This window comes from Oncorhynchus mykiss, chromosome 20, assembly GCF_057628025.1.
Source record: "Oncorhynchus mykiss isolate SJ-2025 chromosome 20, ASM5762802v1, whole genome shotgun sequence".
NCBI classification, from domain to species: Eukaryota; Metazoa; Chordata; class Actinopteri; order Salmoniformes; family Salmonidae; genus Oncorhynchus; species Oncorhynchus mykiss.
In genome coordinates, this window is record NC_143041.1 from 31,812,812 (window position 1) to 31,836,329 (window position 23,518).

At 40.1% G+C, this 23,518-nt stretch overlaps 1 protein-coding gene across 1 annotated transcript in view; it reads left to right on the forward strand.

Moving 5' to 3' along the window:
• The first annotated feature begins 14,064 nt into the window (after positions 1-14,064).
• The window catches only part of rgs17 (regulator of G protein signaling 17), a 45,024-nt gene continuing 35,570 nt past the window's right edge, over positions 14,065-23,518 (forward strand). The window contains exon 1 of the mRNA XM_021576320.3: positions 14,065-14,614. The gene's annotated coding sequence lies outside the window, so the exon portion shown is untranslated. The remainder of the gene's footprint in view (positions 14,615-23,518) is intronic.

The window sequence follows — 23,518 nt, forward strand, 5'->3', positions numbered from 1 at the left end:
ATTGCAAATGCACAGTGACTTTGAAAAAGTAAGGAAACATAAACAAATTCGATAAACAAATTCGTGATGGTACCTGCCCATTAAAACATATTCCAAATGCACAGTGACTTTGAAAAAGTAAGAAACAAAAAAAAATACATTTAAAAAATTTTGAGCATGACAAATTCGTGATGGTACCTGTCCATTGAAACATATTGCAAATGCACAGTGACTTTGAAAAAGTAAGGAAACATAAACAAATTCGATAAACAAATTCGTGATGGTACCTGCCCATTAAAACATATTCCAAATGCACAGTGACTTTGAAAAAGTAAGGAAACAAAAAAAAATACATCTAAAAAATTTTGAGCATGACAAATTCGTGATGGTACCTGCCCATTGAAACATATTGCAAATGCACAGTGACTTTGAAAAAGTAAGGAAACATAAACAAATTCGATAAACAAATTCGTGATGGTACCTGCCCATTAAAACATATTCCAAATGCACAGTGACTTTGAAAAAGTAAGAAAACAAAAAAAAATACATCTAAAATTTTTTGAGCATGACAAATTCGTGATGGTACCTGCCCATTGAAACATATTGCAAATGCACAGTGACTTTGAAAAAGTAAGGAAACATAAACAAATTCGATAAACAAATTCGTGATGGTACCTGCCCATTAAAACATATTCCAAATGCACAGTGACTTTGAAAAAGTAAGGAAACAAAAAAAAATACATCTAAAAAATTTTGAGCATGACAAATTCGTGATGGTACCTGCCCATTGAAACATATTGCAAATGCACAGTGACTTTGAAAAAGTAAGGAAACATAAACAAATTCGATAAACAAATTCGTGATGGTACCTGCCCATTAAAACATATTGCAAATGCACAGTGACTTTGAAAAAGTAAGGAAACATAAACAAAAAAACATCCCAAAAAATGTTGGGTAACCAGCTGCATATTTTAGATCACAAGCTTGAATTTTGAGCATGACAAATTCGTGATGGTACCTGCCCATTAAAACATATTGCAAATGCACAGTGACTTTGAAAAAGTAAGGAAACATAAACAAAAAAACATCCCAAAAATTTTTTTTGGGGTTACCAGTTGCATATTTTAGATCACCAGGTGCACATTTCAGGTCACCAGGTGCACATTTCAGATCACCAGGTGCACGGAGGAAAATATTTACTTTTGACTTTGACTTTTGACTTCCTATGACATCATATTGCAAATGGAGAAAACATATGCCTTATGCACAAGTAAAACAAAAAGAAATATGTAATACAAGTTGACCAAGGTATAGTTTGAGCAAAGTAAAGTTTGAATTTTGAGCATGACAAATTCGTGATGGTACCTGCCCATTAAAACATATTGCAAATGCACAGTGACTTTGAAAAAGTAAGGAAACATAAACAAAAAAACATCCCAAAATTTTTTTTTTGGGTTACCAGTTGCATATTTTAGATCACCAGGTGCACATTTCAGGTCACCAGGTGCACATTTCAGATCACCAGGTGCACGGAGGAAAATATTTACTTTTGACTTTGACTTTTGACTTCCTATGACATCATATTGCAAATGGAGAAAACATATGCCTTATGCACAAGTAAAACAAAAAGAAATATGTAATACAAGTTGACCAAGGTATAGTTTGAGCAAAGTAAAGTTTGAATTTTGAGCATGACAAATTCGTGATGGTATCTGCCCATTAAAACATATTGCAAATGCACAGTGACTTTGAAAAAGTAAGGAAACATAAACAAAAAAAATCAAAAAAATTTTGTTGCACATTTTAGATCATCAGTTGCACGGAGGAAAATATTTACTTTTGACTTTGACTTTTGACTTCCTATGACATCATATTGCAAATGGAGAAAACATATGCCTTATGCACAAGTAAAAAAAATATGATAATAAAGCATGACTAAAGTATGTTGATAAAGTTCTTATACATGTGTTATTGACACAAAAATCGAAAGAATTTTGAAAAAAGGTCCAGAAAGCACTTTTTTAAGGATGTATGAAGTTTTTTACCAAATTTTGACATTTTTGACTTTTGACTTTTGACTTCCTATGAAATCATATTCCAAATGGAGAAAACATATGCCTTATGCACAAGTAAAAAAAAATATATATATATGATAATAAAGTATGACTAAAGTATGTTGATAAAGTTCTTATACATGTGTAATTGACACAAAAATCGAAATAATTTTGAAAAAAGGTCCAGAAAGCACTTTTTTAAGGATGTGTGAAGTTTTTTACCAAATTTTGACATTTTTGACTTTTGACTTTTGACTTCCTATGAAATCATATTGCAAATGGACAAAACATATGCCTTATGCGCATGTACTTAAAAAATATATATATATGATGACAAAAGTATACTCATACAGTACTTACCCATGTGTAATTGACAAAAAACTCGAAAGAATTTCGAAAAAAGGTCCAGAAAGCACTTTTTTAAGGGTTTTTAAGTTTTTTTTTAAAAATGTCATTTTTCAAAATTTGGCTTTTGGATGTTGACTTGGGTGCCATTTGCAATATGAAATGCCCCGGTGGAACGCACACGCCCCCTATTGGAATTTTGAAGTGTTACAATTGGCAATTGCCATATGGCATTTGCAATATACTTTGCATGAATCAACGCCAAATTGGGTGGTATTGACCATCGTGTATATGGTTTGTCCAATGCCAATATACCGCCATTTGTTTTTGTCCAAATCAGGGGGGTATTCCCTTACATAGATTACCTTTTTCGAATAGCATCTATACCAAGTCATCACAACCTTATAGTTTTTACTAATTCGAGGGCACCAGCACTTTGTTTTTCATGTTTATTTATTATTGTGTAGCAAACAAGTTCACTACATGACACCATGACAATGTAGTGAAACACATTTTGCAACCTCCCATTTGCTCCTTTGTGGCGTCATTCGTCCCGAACCTTTTGATCAAATGTTTTTTTACATTTCAGTATGATATGAGATTAAATAACCAAAACTCACTTATGTTTTACTGACACATTTTTATGACAAAAATAAACACTACAATATACTGCGGTAGGCAGTAGCTGGCATTGCTGGCATCTCAAACCAACTATGAATTGTAGAAATTCATATACAGATATTAAAAGCATTTAATGAGAAAACTTAAAGGTGTGCAACATGAAAATATTGTCTCATTTACATGTATTTATTAACGGTCCCTAACTAGCCCCAGAGTCAAAGTCAGGTCGCACACCAGCCAGCTGAAGCTAAATGGCTAAATAATTTGGCTAACTCTTCCCACCTACAAACACACACACACACAAGACACCCACATCAAACCACACCCCGAAACCAACTCACATTTGAATTTACTCATGGCCGCTAGCATTTCTTAATTTCTTACCTTATTTACATAAGTATTCAGACCTTTTTCTATGATTCTAGAAATTTAGTTCAGATGCATCCTGTTTCCATTGATCATTCTTGAGATGTTTCTACAACTTGATTGGAGTCCACCTGAGGTAAATTCAATTGTTTGGACATGATTTGGAAAGGCACACACCTGTCTATATGTATAAAGTCCAACAGCTGACAGTGCATGTCAGAGCAAAACCAAGCCCTGAGGTCGAAGGAATTGTCCGTAGAGCTCCGAGACAGAATTGTCTCGAGGCACAGATCTGGGGAACTGTACCAAAAAATGTCTGCAGCATTGAAGGTCACCAAGAACACAGTGGCCTTCATCATTTGTAAATGGAAGAAGTTTGGAACCATCAAGACTCTTCCTAGAGCAGGCCGCCCGGCTAAACTGAGAAATCGGGGGAGAAGGGCCTTGGTCAGGGAGGTGACCAAAAACTTGATGGTTACTCTGACAGAGCTCTGGAGTTCCTCTGTGATGATGGGAGGACCTTCCAGAAGGACAACCATCTCTGCAGCGCTCCACCAATCAGGCCTTAATGGTAGAGTGGCCAGACGGAAGCCATTACTCAGTAAAAGGCACATGACAGCCCGCCTTAACAATTTTTAGGGCCTTCCTCTTACACCGCCTGGTATAGAGATCCTGGATGGCAGGGAGCTCAGCCCCAGTGATGTGCTGGGCCGTGGCCTACGCACTAACCTCTCTAGCGCCTTATGGTCGGATGCTAAGCAGTTGCCATACCATGCGGTGATGCAGCCGGTCATGATGCTCTCAATGGTGCAGCTGTAGAACTTTTTAAAGATCTGAGGGCCTCTGACAAATCTTTTCAGTCTCCTGAGTGGGAAGGGGAGTTGTCGTGCCCTCTTCCCAACTGTGTTGGTGTGTTTGAACCATGATAGGTCCTTAGTGATGTGGACACCGAGGAACTTAAAGCTCTTTGTCTTATTGACGTTGAGGGAGAGGTTGTTGTCCTAGCACCACACTGCCAGGTCTCTGACCTCTTCCCTATAGGCTATGTCATCGTTGTCTGTGATTAGGTCTACCACCGTCGTGTCTTTGGCAAACTTAATGGTGTTGGAGTCGTGCACGGCCACACAGTCATGGGTACATTGAGTACAGAAGGGAACTATTAATGCACCCGAGGGGCCCCCGTGTTGAGGGTCAGCGTGTCAGATGTGTTGTTGCCTACCCTCAACACCTGGGGGCGGCCCGTCAGGAAGTCCAGGATTCAGTTGCAGAGGGAGGTGTTCAGCCCCAGGGTCCTTAGCTTAGTGATGAGCTTGGAGGGCACTATGGTGTTGAACGCTGAGCTGTAGTCAATAAACAGCATTCTCAAGTAGGTGTTCCTTTTGTCCAGGGGGAAAGGGCAGTGTGGAGTGCAATAGAGATTGCATCGTCTGTGGATCTGTTGGGGCAGTATGCAAATTGTAGTTGGTCCAGGGTGTCTGGAAGGATGGTGTTGATGTGATCCATGACCACCAGCCTTTCAAAGCATTTCATGGCTACAGATGTGAGTGCTACGGGGCGATAGTCATTTAGACATTCTTGAGTACAGGGACAATGGTGGTCTGCTTGAAAAATGTAGGTATTACAGTCAGAGAGAGGTTGAAAATGTCAGTGAAAACACGTGCCAGCTGGTCAGCACATGCTCTGAGTATATATCCTGGTAATTCGTCTGGCCCTGCGGCCTTGAGAATGTTAACCGGTTTAAAGGTCTTACTCACATCTTCTACGGAGAGCGTGATCACACAGTTGTCCAGAACACCTGGTGCTTTCATGTATGGTTCAATGTTGTTAGCCTCGAAGCGAGCATAGAAGGCATTTAGCTCTTCTGGTAGGCTTGCATTACTGGGCAGCTCATGGCTGGGTTTTTCTTTGTAATCTGTGATAGTTTGCAAGCCCTGACACATCTGACGATTGTCAGAGCCAGTGTAGTAGGATTCTATCTTAGTCCTGTATTGATGCTTTGCCTGTTTGATGGTTCGTTGTGCATAGCAGGATTTCTTATAAGCGTCCGGATTAGTGTCCCACTTCTTGAAAGCGGCAGCTCCAGCCTTTAACTCAGTGACAATGTTGCCTGTAATCCATGGCTTCTGGTTGGGATAGGTACGTACAGTCACTGTGGGGACGATATCGTTGATGCACTTCTTAATGAAGCTGGTGACTGATGTGGTAAACTCAATGCCATCAGATGAATCCCTTATGTTGTAGCGAAACAGTCTAGCGAAACAGACCTGTAGCTTAGCATCCGCTTCATTGGACCACTTCCGTATTCAGCGCATCACTGGTACTTCCTGTTTGAGTTTTTGCTTGTAAGCAGGAATCAGGAGGATATCAGTGATTTAAACCTGTATCTCCTCTGCACCACAAGACTGTGTTAGGAGATAAATATTAGCTTGTGGAGCTAATAATGTAGGTCTTCAGGTCTCAGACAAGGTTACTCATCATACAAGTGTGATTCCAATCTGCCTTCGTTACACTTCACTCTCCTTTGGGTCGTTTGACCCATTCCAGTCACGGCACAAAACTTTTTTAAAGCCAGGATCAACCCCGGTCTCCTGAGCACTGAGCGTTGTTCCAAACCACCGTCGTTATATTTACAAGACAAGGAAAACAATGAACCTATGTTTTCTCGACAGTAGCAACAAATGGTTTTACCCTTCTTGCCGCTTATCCTCCCGTAAATACCATGGGTCTAATAATGATTTGATTATTGTTTGGCTATTGAGAAAGTTAACTTATTTGACAGACTTTCCTGTTTTCAGAAGACAGTACTGTCAGTGAACTATTAACATTTTCAATGCAAATCATAAGTGGCTTATGGTTCTTGTCTCATTAAAAGGTCATTTCAGGCTATTCCATCAAAGGTCATTTAAGGCCAGTCCAATCAATCAAATCCATTTATTTATGACAATCAGAAACATCATGTGTTGTGCATCGTTCCTAGGGTATCGATTTATTAGTCAGTTACAACATAGAATTAGGAATTATAATACTATTAATTTAATAGGATCGATATGAGCAGCGGTGGAAAAAGTACCCAATTGTCATACTTGAGTAAAAGTAAAGAAACCTTAATAGAAAATAACTCAAGTAAAAGTGAAAGTCACCCAGTAAAATGCTACTTGAGAAAAAGTCTAAAAGTATTTGGTTTTAAATATACTTAAGTAATCAAAATAAATGTAATTGCTTAAATATACGTAAGTATCAAAAGTATGAATAATAAAACATTTCTTATATTAAGCAAACCAGACGGCACAATTGTAATGTTTTTTTATATTTACGGATAGCCAGGGGCACACTGCAAACACTCAGAAATCATTTACAAATTAAGCGTTTGTGTTTAGTGAGTCCGCCAGATCAGAGGCAGTAGCGATGACCAGGGTTGTTCTCTTGATAAGTGTGTGAATTGGACAATTTTCTGTCCTACTAAGCATTCAAAATGTAACGAGTACCTTTGGTTATCAGGGAAAATGTATGGAGTAAAAAGTACATTATTTTCTTTAGGAATGTAGTGAAGTAAAAGTTGTCAAAATATTAAGAGTAAAGTACAGATACCCCAAAAAAGTACTTACAGTTGAAGTCGGAAGTTTACATACACTTAGGTTGGAGTCATTAAAACTATTTTTCAACCGCTCCACAAACTTCTTGTTAACAAACTATTGTTTTGGCAAGTCGGTTAGGACATCTACTTTGTGCATGACACAAGGCATTTTTCCAACAGTTGTTTACAGACAGATTATTTCATTTATAATTCACTGTATCACAATTCCAGTGGGTCAGAAGTTTATTTACGCTATGTTGACTGTGCCTTTAAAAAGCTTGGAAAATTCCAGAAAATGATGTCATGGCTTTAGAAGCTTCTGATAGGCTAATTGACATCATTTGAGTCAAATGGAGGTTCACCTGTGTAACGGTTGTCTGTGATGGAAGAAGGTGAGGACCAATGCGCAGCGTGGTAAGTGTCCATATTGATTTAATAGAACAATCGAACACTGAAACAAAACAGTAAAGCGACAATGAACGAAATGAAAGAGTCCTGTACGGTGAATACACAAAACACAGAACAGAAAATAATCACCCACAACTCAAAGGTGAAAACAGGCTACCTAAGTATAGTTCTCAATCAGGAACAACGATTGACAGCTGCCTCTGATTGAGAACCATACCAGGCCAAACACAGAAATCCCAAATCATAGAAAAAAGAACAGACTGCCCACCCCAACTCACGCCCTGACCATACTAAAACAAAGACAAAACAAAGGAACTAAGGTCAGAATGTGACAACCTGTGGATGTATTTCAAGGCTTACCTTCAATCTCAGTGCCTCTGCTTGACATCATGAGAAAATAAAAATAAATAATTAAAAAATGAATTTAGACCTCCACAAATCTGGTTTATCCTTGGGAGCAATTTCCAAATGCCTGAAGGTACCACATTCATCTGTACTAACAATAGTACACAAGCATAAACACCATGGGACCACTTAGCCATCATACTGCTCAGGAAGGAGACGCGTTCTGTCTCCTAGAGATGAACATACTTTGGTGTGAATAGTGCAAAGCAATCCCAGAACAACAGCAAAGGACCTTGTGAAGATGCTGGAGGAAACAGGTACAAAGGTATCTATATCCACAGTAAAACAAGTCCTATATAGACATAACCTGAAAGGCCACTCAGCAAGGAAGAAGCCACTGCTCCTAAACCGCCATAAAAAAGCCAGACTACGGTTTGCAACTGCACATGGGGACAAAGATCATACTTTTTGGAGAAATGTCCTCTGGTCTAATGAAACAAAAATAGAACTGTTTGGCCATAATGACCATCGTTACGTTTGAAGGAAAAAGGGGGAGGCTTGCAAGCCAAAGAACACCATCCCAACCGTGAAGCACGGGATGGCAGCATCATGTTGTGGGGGTGCTTTGCTGCAGGAGGGACTGGTGCACTTCACAAAATAGATGGCATCATGATGTAGGAAAATTATGTGGATATATTGAAGCAACATCTCAAGACATCAGTCAGGAAGTTAAAGCTTGGTCTCAAATGGGTCTTCCAAATGGACAATGATCCCAAGCATACTTCCAAAGTTGTGGCAAAATGGCTTAAGGACAACCAAGTCAAGGTATTGGAGTGGCCATCACAAAGCCCTGACCTCAGTCCTATAGAAAATTTGTGGGCAGAACTGAAGTGTGTGCAAGCAAGGAGGCCTACAAACCTGACTCAGTTACACCAACTCTGTCAGAGGAATGGTCCAAAATTCACCCAACTTATTGTGGGAAGTGTGTGGAAGGCTACTCGGAACGTTTGACCCAAGTTAAACAATTTAAAGGCAATGCTACCAAATACTAATTGAGTGTATGTAAATGTCTGACCCACTGGGAATGTGATGAAAGAAATAAAAGCTGAAATAAATTGTTCTCGCTACTATTATTCTGACATTTCACATTCTTAAAATGAAGTGATGATCCTAACTGACCTAAGACAGGGATTTTTTACAAAGATTAAATGTCAGGAATTGTGAAAAACTGAGTTTAAATGTATTTGGCTATGGTGTATGTAATCTTCCGACTTCAACTGTAAGTAGTACTTTAAAAAGTATTTTTACTTAAGTATTTTACACCACTGTCTATGAGTTACACCAAAGATGGTGCATAAATTAAGATATTTCACTATTTCACGCATTTACCATTGAAATAAAATTGTCAGTTCCAGTCTACTTAACGGGGTGGGTTTCCCATAGACACCAATGCAATAGCAGCTGGGTCTGGTCTACTTAGTTCATTGACTTTCATTGAACCAGAAATAACAGGGAGTGGGGTCTCGCTTCCTCTTCATTCTCTGGTTACACTACACAATGTTTTTGTTGTGAAGGTTTATGTGTTCACCCCAATCTCTGGCCACACCCCTCTCTTGCCACACACCAGATCAGTTCCCACTCTGCTCATAAGCAATAGTTTTCACTCCAGCATTTCTTATCCAGTTTTTCCTTCATAGCTTTTTCTCCACCTTTTTAAATAGGGAGCCAATTTGTTATTTTCACTTATTTCAGTCCCTCTGCAGCATGGAATTGCAATAAAATTCCGGTATTGAATCGCAATACACTTACTGTAGAATCATGATCATCGCAATGCAGATCATAGTATCGTAATAATATCATATCATTATGTCCCTAACAATTCCCAGCCCTGGTGAAGACGTTGAATCAACGTGGAAAATATATTGTATTTGAAAAAAAGAGCCGGGCGGAGAAGTCTGGCAGGTTATAGAATATAGCACTTGTGCTGGATCAACAGATGAAATGTTTGATTTAGCTGAACAATACAAGCTCATCATGGAAGCCACACAGGAGTTCAGTTTAACCTTGATAGCCTATGATTTTCAGGAGCCCAACCAGTGTTTCAACATGGAAGACGAAGTCATCAAATGCGTGGCTATATCCTGACCTGATAGGTAGAAGGTCCATTGCCTTGATCTCCTTGAAGGTAGGGATCGGCACGAGTACTCGATTCAAGGTTCCATTGCTAATAATTGAATACAAGTACTCTAGTAGGGTGGTTGGATTGGATACACCACATGCTGGGGCACTACAGGCTGAGGATAGGCTGGAGGAGGAGCCTGGGGCAGAGGCTGGATTGGAGGAAACTATATTGGAGGAGTGAGGTGGCAGAGGCAGAGATAATTGATAGGTGGAAGGCTGCGGCTACAGCCCCAGAATGGTGGCCCACTGCTGGTTGTTCCGGTAGTGCCTGAGGTTGATCAGGTGTAGCTAGTGCCAACACTGGGAGGTGTGTTGGTGTGAAGTAGTGTTTTGGACTGGAATATTATTATACGGATGTTTCAAATTACATTGTTATTGTCGAGAAACAGATGTCTGTCGGTCTTTAATATTAATGTCTGTAAGAGTGTCTGTAAGAGCAATACCCACTGGGCACATCTCGTAATTTCAAGGTGGGTAACTTGGTAATATTTGGTTTTGACGTTGATCAATAAGATTACAACCTATTGTCACCCACTCAAAAAGACAGACAAAAGTGAGTTAAATTTATAATGTGTCATCACTATGCTTTTAACCATCTAAAAGCACAACCAAATTTCAATGGAAAAACAATGTCTGATGTTTGGTTGTTGTCACCTACCGCAAATGTCTATCACTGCGCACTCAACCATTTAAAAGCACAGACAAGTTCAAAAAGGAATACAAACAGTCAGATATTTTGTTTATTTATACCACAGATTAATGTTATCACTGTGCTTCATCTAATAGCAGAACCAAATGACCTGGTTTTCAGTTGAGATAGCATTAAACATTAAAAGTACATGATGCAAGATTCTGGAATTGTGAAGATCTCAACAGAACTGCAACAACCTATGCACGCTTCATATGATTACATAAGAAGAAATGTATAGTTACACTAACCTATTTACTGTATTACAAAGGTCATGTTGAATTGTGTTTGGTTGACAGCATAACCAAATATCAACATTTAAAGGAGATGTATCTACTGCTTGTAAAGTTCCATCTGAGCCACTGGCTTAATCCCATTCTTTAATTTAGATTTTTTGCTTGAGTTGGAGGCATGAATCCAACACATACAGTGGCAAGAAAAAGTATGTGAACCCTTTGGAATTACCTGGATTTCTGCATAAATTGGTCAGCAAATTTGATCTGAGCTTCATCTAAATCACAACAACAGACAAACATAGTGTGCTTGAACTAATAACACACAAATTATTGTATTTTTATTGTCTATATTGAATACATAATTTAAACATTGGCAGTGTAGGTTGGAAAAAGTATGTGAACCCCTAGGCGAATGACGTCTCCAAAAGCTAATTGGAGTCAGGAGTCAGCTAACCTGGAGTCCAATCAATGAGATGAGATTGGAGATGTTGGTTAGAGCTGCCTTGCCCTATAAAAAACACTCACAAAAAGTGAGTTTGCTATTCACAAGAAGCATTACCTGATGTGAAAAATGCCTCAAACAAAAGAGATCTCAGAAGACCCAAGATTAAGAATTGTTGACTTGCATAAAGCTGGAAAGGGTTACAAAAGTATCTCTAAAAGCCTTGATGTTCATCAGTTCACGGTAAGACAAATTGTCTATAAATGGAGAAAGTTCAGCACTGTTGCTACTCTCCCTAGGAGTGGCTGTCCTGCAAAGATGACAGCACGAGCACAGTGCAGAATGCTCAATGAGGTTAAGAAGAATCCTAGAGTGTCAGCTAAAGACTTACAGAAATCTCTGGTACATGAACTCCCAAGTTTATCAGGAGAATGTTAGGCTATCTGTCCGCCAATTGAAGATCAACAAAAGTTGGTTGATGCAACAGGACAACGACCCAAAACCCATAAGTAAATCAACAGAATGGCTTCAACAGAAGAAAATACGCCTTCTGGAGTGGCCAGTTAGAGTCCTGACCTCAACCCAATTGAGATGCTGTGGCATGACCTCAAGAGAGCAGTTCACACCAGACATCCCAAGAATATTATTGAACTGAAACAGTTTTGTAAAGAGGAATGGTCCAGAATTCCTCCTGACCATGGTGCAGGTCTGATCTGCAACTACAGAAAAAGTTTGGTTGAGGTTATTGCTGCCAAAGGAGGGTCAACCAGTTATTAAATCCAAGGGTTCACATACTTTTCCCACCCTGCACTGTGAATGTTTACATGGTGTGTTCAATAAAGACATGAAAACATAATTGTTTGTGTGTTATTAGTTTAAGCCGACTGTGTTTGTCTATTGTTGTGACCTAGATTAAGATCAGATCAAATTTATGACCAATTTATGTAGAAATCCAGGTTTTTCCAAAGGGTTCACATACCTTTTCTTGCCACTGTAATTTGTTAACTTGCCAATAAGTTAATAGGCTATTTATTGTATTTCAAAAGTGATAATGAATTGTGTTTGGTTGTCAACACAACCAAATATCAACATTTAGATTTAGTTTAAGCTTGGATGGTTCCACCTGTGCTATTGACTTAGTCTGGCTTTAATTCCATTTGCTACAAATTAATAATTGAAATCTAAGTTAAAGAATATGACTAAATCAAATCAAACTTTAATTGCACTTTAATTAAAGTGTTTTTATTTAGTCCTATTCTCTAACTTAGATTTTTGGTTGAGATGGAGACGTGAATCCAACATATCAATTACTAATTTGTAGACAAACTGGATTTAAAGCAGACTAAGTCAGTGGCACAGATTGAACTAACCAAGACATTCTCACTGCTGGGTGTCAATCTGGGGTAGGATATCGGTAAGAGTCCATTCAGTGATAAAGCTCTCAGCTGCTTTCCTCAGAAGAGAGGTTGGTGAGATAGGCCTTCACTGATGGAGGTTGACTTGGTTTTAGGTAAGTGGACCACTATAGCTTCTTTCCATTCAGCAGGAACGATGTCCTCTTGTAGTGGTAAATTAAGAATGTCAGCCAGTGGTCTGTGCTCAGCTCATATGCAAACTCCTTATTAGTCTGCCTGGGATTTCATCTGGGCCTGCTGCCTCATGGGTTTTCACCTTCTGTAGCTTTCTGTAGACTTCCCAGGCTTGGACTGTTGGAGCAGGGCATGCTGGTAAAAAGGAGGGCAGCAGAGCTGGGTGGTAGGGACTGTGCTACTTTTGATGGTGATTTGATCATTTAATTTGCTGTACCATGTTTATCGTCTGGTCTAAGACCCTCTTTGTGGAAGGTTGTCTCAGTTTGGGAGATGTTGGCTAATTCTTTGATGTTCTTATGCCACTGGGCATAATGAAACAACATTCACTGTTACTTAACCCCTGTATTGATTAGCCTACATTAGGCCTTATAAATGTCTCTATAATTTCCTCTTCGAGTTGTACAAAATAAATAGGCTATACTTTTTAATGAGTCACTACTATCACATTATACAGTAACACCATGAATTTTCTGAATATAATTTCTATTGCCCTCCATTTATCAATAGGCATGATTTACCCATTGTAGTCATCGGAATTAGAAGGCAACATGGTTTTGATGCCTCCCAGTGGAGGATTAGAGCAAACATTTGTTGCACTTCCCATCTCTCACAAGGTAAAACTGCAATGTCCACTGGATTTTGTCTAGAAGGGATACAGCTTTTGTCCAAATAGAGCAGGTTAGGAGAACTTACGCAGCAGGTTAGGAAAATTAGGTTAGGGTTAGCAAAAATAAAATAAAAAAAGTACATTTTTACCATCAATTTGACCAAAGCTGTATCCCATCTAGACATGACATGTCCACTGGCACTGAAGCCCTCATACCAAGATAGTAGACTACAACAGCAACCACAATTAGTCAAGTGTGATGGAGGGGCTTGAAAGCACACAGGGCTCTTTTCTATCTCCGGTGAGAACAAACTCTCATTCCCATTTATGTTGGATATTTGTCAGGGTACTTCTATGGTTCTCCTGTTGACCTAAATATGAGAAAAGATCATTACTTTTTCTATAAAAATGTCACTCGTATTATTTAATTTGTGTTAAAAGTCTGCATCCATTTTAAGATAAGATTGTTTAAGATAATGTCGGCGCTTTAATGTGTTCTATAATAATCAGCTGGTGATACAAAATGCCTATTCCTATTGCAATTTATTATCCAAACGATTACAACACAAGATTTAAAAAAACAACAACAACATTCTGTTAAAGATGGGAATACTTAATATTTTGTTAGAGCCAAACAATTGTTCATCTTGGTTCAGAGAAATATTGTATACATTCCATATGCAAACACGTGTTTAAGTTTCACATGCTTGAGCAACAACTTGCTGGTGCTTAGATTGACATAAGTATTGAACCAATGGTGTAAACAGGAATTGTAAAAACTTGGGTAAGAATTAAATTAGCAACTGTATTTCAGACTACATTAAGGTGTGCCAAGGAGAGAGGACGGTGGCCATCTATGTGGCTCTGATGTGGCAAAGACACTGGGAAACTTACAGTAAATGTTTCAATATTACTTCTCCATCTTTGAAAAATCAATGTAAGCAACACACCTTCCCGCACCCTGCCTGGCCAGCGTTGAGCTGACAGTGACAGCAGAACGCATGCGCAGTATATCAACTGTTTCGGTGTCGGTGCTGAAGTTGGGCGGATGGAAGAAAAACACCGCCGATGGAGATTATACGGCAGGATGTATCTTTACTGTGCGATCTAACAAGCATCAACATAAAACACATATAAAGTAACCACTATAGACGACTGACAACCAGAATTAAAAGGGTAAGATGATGGATATTCTTATGTTAAATGTCCCACGAGCTAGCACTAGCCATGCTAGTCTCAGTAGCTAGCTGCCGCCTCTTCGCAGCACAGAACATGAGAACGTCTGATGGTGGCTAGCTAGCTATACAGAAAGTGGGTGTTATTCGTAGTTTTGTTGATGCGACAATAAGGCACTATCGTATCTTTGTAGTGGTTTTGCATTATCATTTGATGTTTTGCCATGCGGAATCAGTTTGTCTTTGCAGCTGACGTTACCTGCAATGATTTAGCTAGCTAGCTAGTTCAGATTCTTCGAATCACAGCTGCAAGACAGTGAGAGTCCATGCAAAACACCCAAGGATGAGCAGCAGGCAACGACCGCTATGTTGCGAATGCTTAAGGAAGTTATGACAAGCATGCATATGCTTTAACATGTATTTGAGTCTAAAATGTACGATTGTGCTACAGTTCATTAGCTAACTATTATTTCTTCATGCATTTAATTAGGCAGCGAGTCAGTTTATTTGTTAATAACGATCTAGGGGTTGTCACAAGTTACCATAGCCACAAAGTCCACATTTGCTACTGGTTTATCGTAAACATTCATGGAAACAAATATTTTATTTTTGTCTTAATTTAAGGTTAGGCATAAGATTAGAAGTGTGGTTAAGGTTAAAGGGATGCTTCGGGATTTTGGCAATGATGCCTTTGTCTACTTCCCCAGAGTCAGATGAAATCGTGGATACAATTTTTATGTCTGTGTCCAGTATGAAGAAAGTTAAGAGATCGTTATGCTAGCAGATAGCCATAGACTTCATCATGCGCTGATTCTTGTTAGCAATTGCGCTAGTACTAGTTAGCAGCTTCATTCAAACCGCATGCAGAGACATATAAATGGTAACCACAAGTTAATCTGACTAGGGACGTAGATAAGTGCATCATTGGTAAGGGTTGAATCAGAATCTGTAGTTACAGGAGGCGAAATTTTGTTCCATAGGAAGTGGGGGCAATTTCACAATAGTGTGTGATTGCAGCCGTAGTTCGGGGCGTTCCTGTATCTGCAGGAACAGCCCATTGGTGCACGTGATCTTCATGCTACACTTGATATTATGGATTTGTCTCTGCGATTCAAATGTGGTCAAAAGGGAAATATAAATATTTTCTGTGCTTTTCATGGGCGAAGGACATTGTCTACCGGTGTCCTAGCTAGCTACCTACCTGTGTCGCCCCTGCCTTGTGTGTACCGGAGTCCTAGCTAGCTAACTAGCTACCTGCCCTCACAGAACTGCGGGAAAAAAGTGCCCGACAGGCGGTGGGCGGAGTACACTGTCTACCGGTGTGCTAGCTAGCTACCTATCCTGCCTCCCACCTGCTGTGTACTGGAGTCCTCCTAGCTAGCTAGCAAACAAGTTAGCACAGTGTCCTACGCTCCCACCTTCAAAACACTTGCCCTTGCTATCGTTAACAGTATTGCGGGAAAGTAGTGCTTGAAATTCAAAGGACACTGTCTGCCGTTGGTCTAGCTATCGTTAGCTAGCTAACTACCTATCCTGCCTGCTGTGTACTGGAGTCCTCCTAGCTAGCTAGCAAACAAGTTAGCACACAGTGTCCTACGCTCCCACCTTCCAAACACTTGCCCTTGCCGTCGTTCACAGAACTGTGGGAAAACAGTGCCTGACAGGTGGGGGCGAAGTACTCTTGTCTACCGGTGGCCTAGCTAGCTACCGTTGTCGCCCCTACTCCAGGCTGTATCACATCCGGCCGTGATTGGGAGTCCCATAGGGCGGCGCACAATTGGCCCAGCGTTGTCCGGGTTTGTCTGGGGTAGGTCATCGATGTATACAATAATTTGTTCTTCACTTACTTGCCTAGTTAAATAAATAAAATAAACATTTAGTCTCATCTGATAATTTAGTAAAAAGACTCAGGTAAAAAATAATGAAATTAAATTTAGCAATATATCACATTACATCTTACTAATACATTTTAAGTAATTATGGCAAAAATATTTTTGGCTGCTAAAAAATCTGAGTGGCTGGTAGATTTTTTTCATCTACCTACCACAGTGGCTGATGGACCAAAAAGTGCATTTTAGGCCCTGCTCTGAGCCTTTACCAAAATACAAAACATGGTGGACAATTTCTCTTGCCTCGGATCTGAACTTCAATGACAGTTAACATAAAACAAAAATACAAATTTGACATTCCCGCGCCCCAATGACATTGGCGCAGAGGAGGGCTGGCTTGCTAGCTAGCTACAGTCATTTTCAGCCATTTTCTTATAAAACAGCTCAGCTAGCGAAATGCAAATTCGCAACGCTAGCTAGCTAATGTTAGCTAGACTCGGGAGCTCATGGGGCCATAAACAGACTTCAGGGGCCAGTGGGTTAGATATGATTCCACCATGGGCAACAACAACTGGCTACTAGTTTTCAGCCAAATATGTTCAACTCATAGCTAGTTTATCCAGTAACCACCACATTTAGAAGAATAGCTACAGACTGAAATGTAGCTGGCTAGCTGGAATGCTGGCTTACACCGGCCATGCAGTAGCCAAATAGCTAGCTAATCGTAGATGCCAAAAGACACGGATATCTTGCCTTGGGAGCTCATGGGCACACAGGCTACATTAGCCAACTGGTTAGACATGATTACACCACGGGCAACAATAACTGGCGACTAGTTTGTTTTCAGATAAATATTTTCAACTCTTCCAACTTAGTTTATCCAAAGACCACCGCATTTAGGAGGATAGCTAATTACTGAAATGTAGCTAGCTAGATTTTTACATTTACATTTTTTGTAATTTACTAGACTTCCAAGAGCAATTAGGGTTAAGTTCCTTGTTCATGGGCAAAGAAAGATTTTTCACCTAGTCTGCTTGGGGATTTGATCCAGGCAATAGCCACTAACTAATCGTGTACGCATAACCCAAATGTATCAAAGAATAGGTAAATTTGCTCATATCAAGCGACACATACCAGACCATTTGTGGTAAGGTAAAAATAATTAGTGGGCTCGTTTTTCAGACAATGAAACTAAAATAGATTGGTAGCTAGCTGGTGAGGCTTTCATTTATTTCCCAATTCATCTGGTGATCAAGCTGAAGCTGGATTTCCCAAGTCGTTCGGTCAGTGCTAACTGCTCATGCCGGGGCACGAGCTAGCTAAACACACAGCTCTGTAAAGCATCTTTGTGATGTCACACACTAAAGAGGGCTCACCCAATTGGTTATACAGTGCCTTGCGAAAGTATTCGGCCCCCTTGAACTTTGAGACCTTTTGCCACATTTCAGGCTTCAAACATAAAGATATAAAACTGTATTTTTTTGTGAAGAATCAACAACAAGTGGGACACAATCATGAAGTGGAACGACATTTATTGGATATTTCAAACTTTTTTAACAAATCAAAAACTGAAAAATTGGGCGTGCAAAATTATTCAGCCCCCTTAAGTTAATACTTTGTAGCGCCACCTTTTGCTGCGATTACAGCTGTAAGTCGCTTGGAGTATGTCTCTATCAGTTTTGCACATCGAGAGACTGACATTTTTTCCCATTCCTCCTTGCAAAACAGCTCGAGCTCAGTGAGGTTGGATGGAGAGCATTTGTGAACAGCAGTTTTCAGTTCTTTCCACAGATTCTCGATTGGATTCAGGTCTGGACTTTGACTTGGCCATTCTAACACCTGGATATGTTTATTTTTGAACCATTCCATTGTAGATTTTGCTTTATGTTTTGGATCATTGTCTTGTAGGAAGACAAATCTCCGTCCCAGTCTCAGGTCTTTTGCAGACTCCATCAGGTTTTCTTCCAGAATGGTCCTGTATTTGGCTTACAGCTGTAATCGCAGCAAAAGGTGGCGCTACAAAGTATTAACTTAAGGGGGCTGAATAATTTTGCACGCCCAATTTTTCAGTTTTTGATTTGTTAAAAAAGTTTGAAATATCCAAAAAATGTCGTTCCACTTCATGATTGTGTCCCACTTGTTGTTGATTCTTCACAAAAAAATACAGTTTTATATCTTCCCTGTCCCTGCTGAAGAAAAGCAGGCCCAAACGATGATGCTGCCACCACCATGTTTGACAGTGGGGATTGTGTGTTCAGCTGTGTTGCTTTTACGCCAAACATTGCATTGTTGCCAAAAAGTTCAATTTTGGTTTCATCTGACCAGAGCACCTTCTTCCACATGTTTGGTGTGTCTCCCAGGTGGCTTGTGGCAAACTTTAAACGACACTTTTTATGGATATCTTTAAGAAATGGCTTTCTTCTTGCCACTCTTCCATAAAGGCCAGATTTGTGCAATATACGACTGATTGTTGTCCTATGGACAGAGTCTCCCACCTCAGCTGTAGATCTCTGCAGTTCATCCAGAGTGATCATGGGCCTCTTGGCTGCATCTCTGATCAGTCTTCTCCTTGTATGAGCTGAAAGTTTAGAGGGACGGCCAGGTCTTGGTAGATTTGCAGTGGTCTGATACTCCTTCCATTTCAATATTATCGCTTGCACAGTGCTCCTTGGGATGTTTAAAGCTTGGGAAATCTTTTTGTATCCAAATCCGGCTTTAAACTTCTTCACAACAGTATCTCGGACCTGCCTGGTGTGTTCCTTGTTTTTCATGATGCTCTCTGCGCTTTTAACGGACCTCTGAGACTATCACAGTGCAGGTGCATTTATACGGAGACTTGATTACACACAGGTGGATTGTATTTATTATCATTAGTCATTTAGGTCAACATTGGATCATTCAGAGATCCTCACTGAATTTCTGGAGAGAGTTTGCTGCACTGAAAGTAAAGGGGCTGAATAATTTTGCACGCCCAATTTTTCAGTTTTTGATTTGTTGAAAAAGTTTGAAATATCTAATAAATGTCGTTCCACTTCATGATTGTGTCCCACTTGTTGTTGATTCTTCACAAAAAAATACAGTTTTATATCTTTATGTTTGAAGCCTGAAATGTGGCAAAAGGTTGCAAAGTTCAAGGGGGCCGAATACTTTTGCAAGGCACTGTATGTCGAGACTCAAGAAATTGGAGAAGGGTGTAATTGCGGCCCACAATTCCTGCATGTGGGTATTCCTGCATCTGCAGGAACACTTTATAATTCTATTGGTACATTTTTAAGCTAAGACTCCAGTACACAGGCGGGAGGCAGGGACACTCCAGTAAAATGGGTGGCAGTAATGCGCCATAATGTTGAGTGCCAACCTCCAATAAACCCCACAGAATAATATGTTTATTTTTTATTGAACCTTTATTTAACTAGGCAAGTCAGTTAAGAACAAGTTCTTATTTAAAATTACGGCCTACAGGAGGCCTTTTTCCTTTTGGTAGGCCGTCATTGTAAATAAGAATTTGTTTTTAACTGGCTTGTCTATAAAAAAAGGTTAAATATAAAATTAAAAACCCGGTCAAACCTTAACCTGGATGACACTGAGCCAATTGTGTGCCGCCCTATGGGACTCCCAATCATGAATCATGGCCGGTTGTGATACAGCCTGGTATCGAACCACGGTCTGTAGTGGCGCCTCTAGCACTGAGATGAAGTGCCCAAGAACAGCTACCGCTTTAAGGATGTGAAGTTACCGTGGTAAAGAGGCTTCTCAGTTCCTGTCATGTGTGTCTGTGTGTGTGAGATTTTGGATCTGAGTAGTAGTAGACAGAATCTCTTCACTATCATTTGAAGCAGCAAACTCAAATGAACAACAGACCTTGTGAACAAAACAATGTAAATAGCCAAGAAACACGAGGACAGTCTCACTTTGTAGACTTTTGAGTAAATGTGACTAATTTCAGGAAAATAGGCATTTGTCGCGCATCACTACTTTACAGAAGAGGCATTTGAACGTAAACAAGTATTTTATACCTATCGTTTTTGTGTTAATACTTTTTCATAACGACAATGACAAGTTTGATGTCGGACAACAATAGAATGTTCATGATTTCACTGCAACAGCTGTCTACAAACATGTCGATAGACGTAGTATAAACCAGCCTTTAGTCTTGAAATCTGTTGTTTAGTACACTCCTGTACTCACTCTGTATTGCACATGGCCTCACATGTGAAGAGATGGGTGGGGCTAAGGCTTTAGAGTGTATGAGTGATGCTGAATGTGTGTAGACAAAGAAGAGCTCTTACAGGAGAAGTTGATATGGCGAATCCCCTTAATAAGCCATTCTTATTGGGACAGGCAATGTAACATCCATAACGTTTTGTTTTTTAAACATGCCCCTTACATAGGATGGTCTGATTTGAACATTGCTGTTGATGTTATTTGTTTTGAGGCTGTTCTGCTCAGTGCTCCAGATCCGTACAAGTTTGGAAAATGGACAATGAGAGGTTGTTGGCAAAGTCTAGAGATCTGTGATGATGAAAGATCTATAGATTTATGATGTTGTATGATACCATTGTAATCATTGACCATCAAAACATAGCCTAGATGTAGACATCACCTTTTCTGTTGATATCATGTTAGTTTCAGCAGATAGTAAGGAAAATTCATTGTCCATTTATAGTGGAATAGAAAAATGGCCAGCAGAAGTTTTTGCGATGGCTCCATAACTGAAAATATTCCGTGCCCCAAACTTTGCAAATATTCCAAGTTTCATGCTTTTATAAAAAAAAGTTTTTCACATATCGCCTAGACTATTAGGCCTAACTGCCAGCCTATCACTCATACGGTAATGTTAGCTCTAATTCAAACTGTGATTTTAACTTTTAGATTTTGCTAGTTGTTTGTTTCAATAAAGAATTGCAGAGCACCCCAAAACCTCAGCTCTTGATCTACTCAGAATACATTGCTGAATTGGGATGGGGCAGAGGTAAACATTGTGCTTCTTTGCCATATTTCCAGAGTCTGTCTGAACAAAGCGGTAGGGTTGTGTTGCGTGACCATTAACTCTGAGGTTATACAGAAAATGAAACTCCTACGTCCTCCCCGAAACGTATTCCCGCCCTTGGGCCCCTGTGAATACAGTCTATTTGAAAGAAAATTGGTGACACCATGTTAGCCAAGAGCTAAAGGCCGTCCATGGGTTTCTCAAATTAGTATTTTGTAACTGCTCTCAAATATGACACAGGTGATATTTAGCTAATATCTGTTGAAGGCATATAAGGCATTTCTTTGCTCTAGATTGCAGGAAATGCAATTACAGGTGTTTTAGGAAAATGCAAAAGTCTCAGTGTCCCTCCGGGCTAATAACTGAGGGCCTAATTGGTGGAACTTTAAAACTGTTCTGTATGTAGCCTATGTGGCTATGCTTTAATTTAAGCATTAAATGTACTTGTGGGTCGTTCTATATTAATTCAATCACTTGTTGACCACACCCCTTGAGGAGTACCTGAGGAGGTAGTGTAGCACCAGCCAGTTGAATACCAGCTAATCAATTCATGTTACTTATGTCACCCCTAAAAACGCCCTACAGTAAGTCATACTTCATGTTGCATGCGCTTTGGTTGTGTGGCCACTTAGGGTACATTTAGGTGAGCCTCGGTTTCAAGGTGAAGCGTTCATCAATTCTTGGCTTAAAGGGATAGTTCGGGATTTTGGCAATGAGTCAGGTGAAATCGTGGATACCATTTTTATGCATCTGCTTCCAGAATGAAGGAAGTTAAAATGTAGTTTCACGAGCCAATGCTAACTAGCGTTAGCGCAGTGACTGGAAGTTGCTGCACACAGAGACATAAAAATCCACAAGTTCATCTAACTCTGGGGAAGTAGATAAAGGGCCTCATTGTCAAAATCCCAAACTATCCCTTTGTACAGGAATAGCCATTTGAACGTTAAGCCTGTAGGCTAGGCCTAATAGGCTATATTTTAATTTGGTATTCAGTCAGGGCCATTCTCTGGGATGTGCTCTCCATTTTCCAGATTTTAATCAATGTTCATAGTAGCCTAACTAAAGACTTACTGTAAGTCACTTTGAATTATTATCATATTAGCATATTGACATTAGTAAATCATGCCAGATGTGAAAAAAATGTCTGTCCATATTTCTAGACTGAGTTCTTAAGGGTGTGAGGGGTCACCCCTCTTTAAGCAATGAGCACACCTTCACCATTGGCTAAGCTAAATGGTTGAACTGGCTAACTAAGCGGACCCACTCAATTAGGCTAACCACCATAACTTTAAAAAGTTGCTGTTACATCTCACTTATGGAAGAATCTCGTTGTTTAACACTGACTGACTATGCTACCGTAACCGGAGACATTCAGAGACATTCAGCGATTTGATCATTGGCGACTGGTTTGAATGCGCAAACTTCGCAATAAAAAATTGGAAGATGGAAGCTGTCGCTAGCCATAGATAGACCACCACCAACTCGCTGTATAGAAAGCAATGACGTGAATCCTCTGTTGGGACTGCGGAGAGTTCGTGGGGATGTGAATCCTCTTTTGGGACTGTGGAGAGTTCGTGGGGATGTGAATCCTCTGTTGGGACTGCGGAGAGGTCCTGGGGATGTGAATCCTCTGTTTGGACTGCGGAGAGGTCGTGGGGATGTGAATCCTCTGTTGGGACCCCGGAGAGGTCCTGGGGATGTGAATCCTCTGTTGGGACTGCGGAGAGGTCCTGGGGATGTGAATCCTCTGTTGGGACCTTGGAGAGTTTGTGGGGATGTGAATCCTCTGTTGGGACCTTGGAGAGTTCGTGGGGATGTGAATAATCTGTTGGGACTGCGGAGAGTTCGTGGGGATGTGAATCCTCTGTTGGGACTGCGGAGAGGTCCTAGGGATGTGAATCCTCTGTTTGGATTGCGGAGAGGTCCTGGGGATGTGAATCCTCTGTTTGGACTGCGGAGAAGTCCTGGGGATGTGAATCCTCTGTTAGGACTGCGGAGAGGTCCTAGGGATGGGAGTCCTCTGTTTGGATTGCGGAGAGGTCCTGGGGATGTGAATCCTCTGTTTGGACTGCGGAGAGGTCCTGGG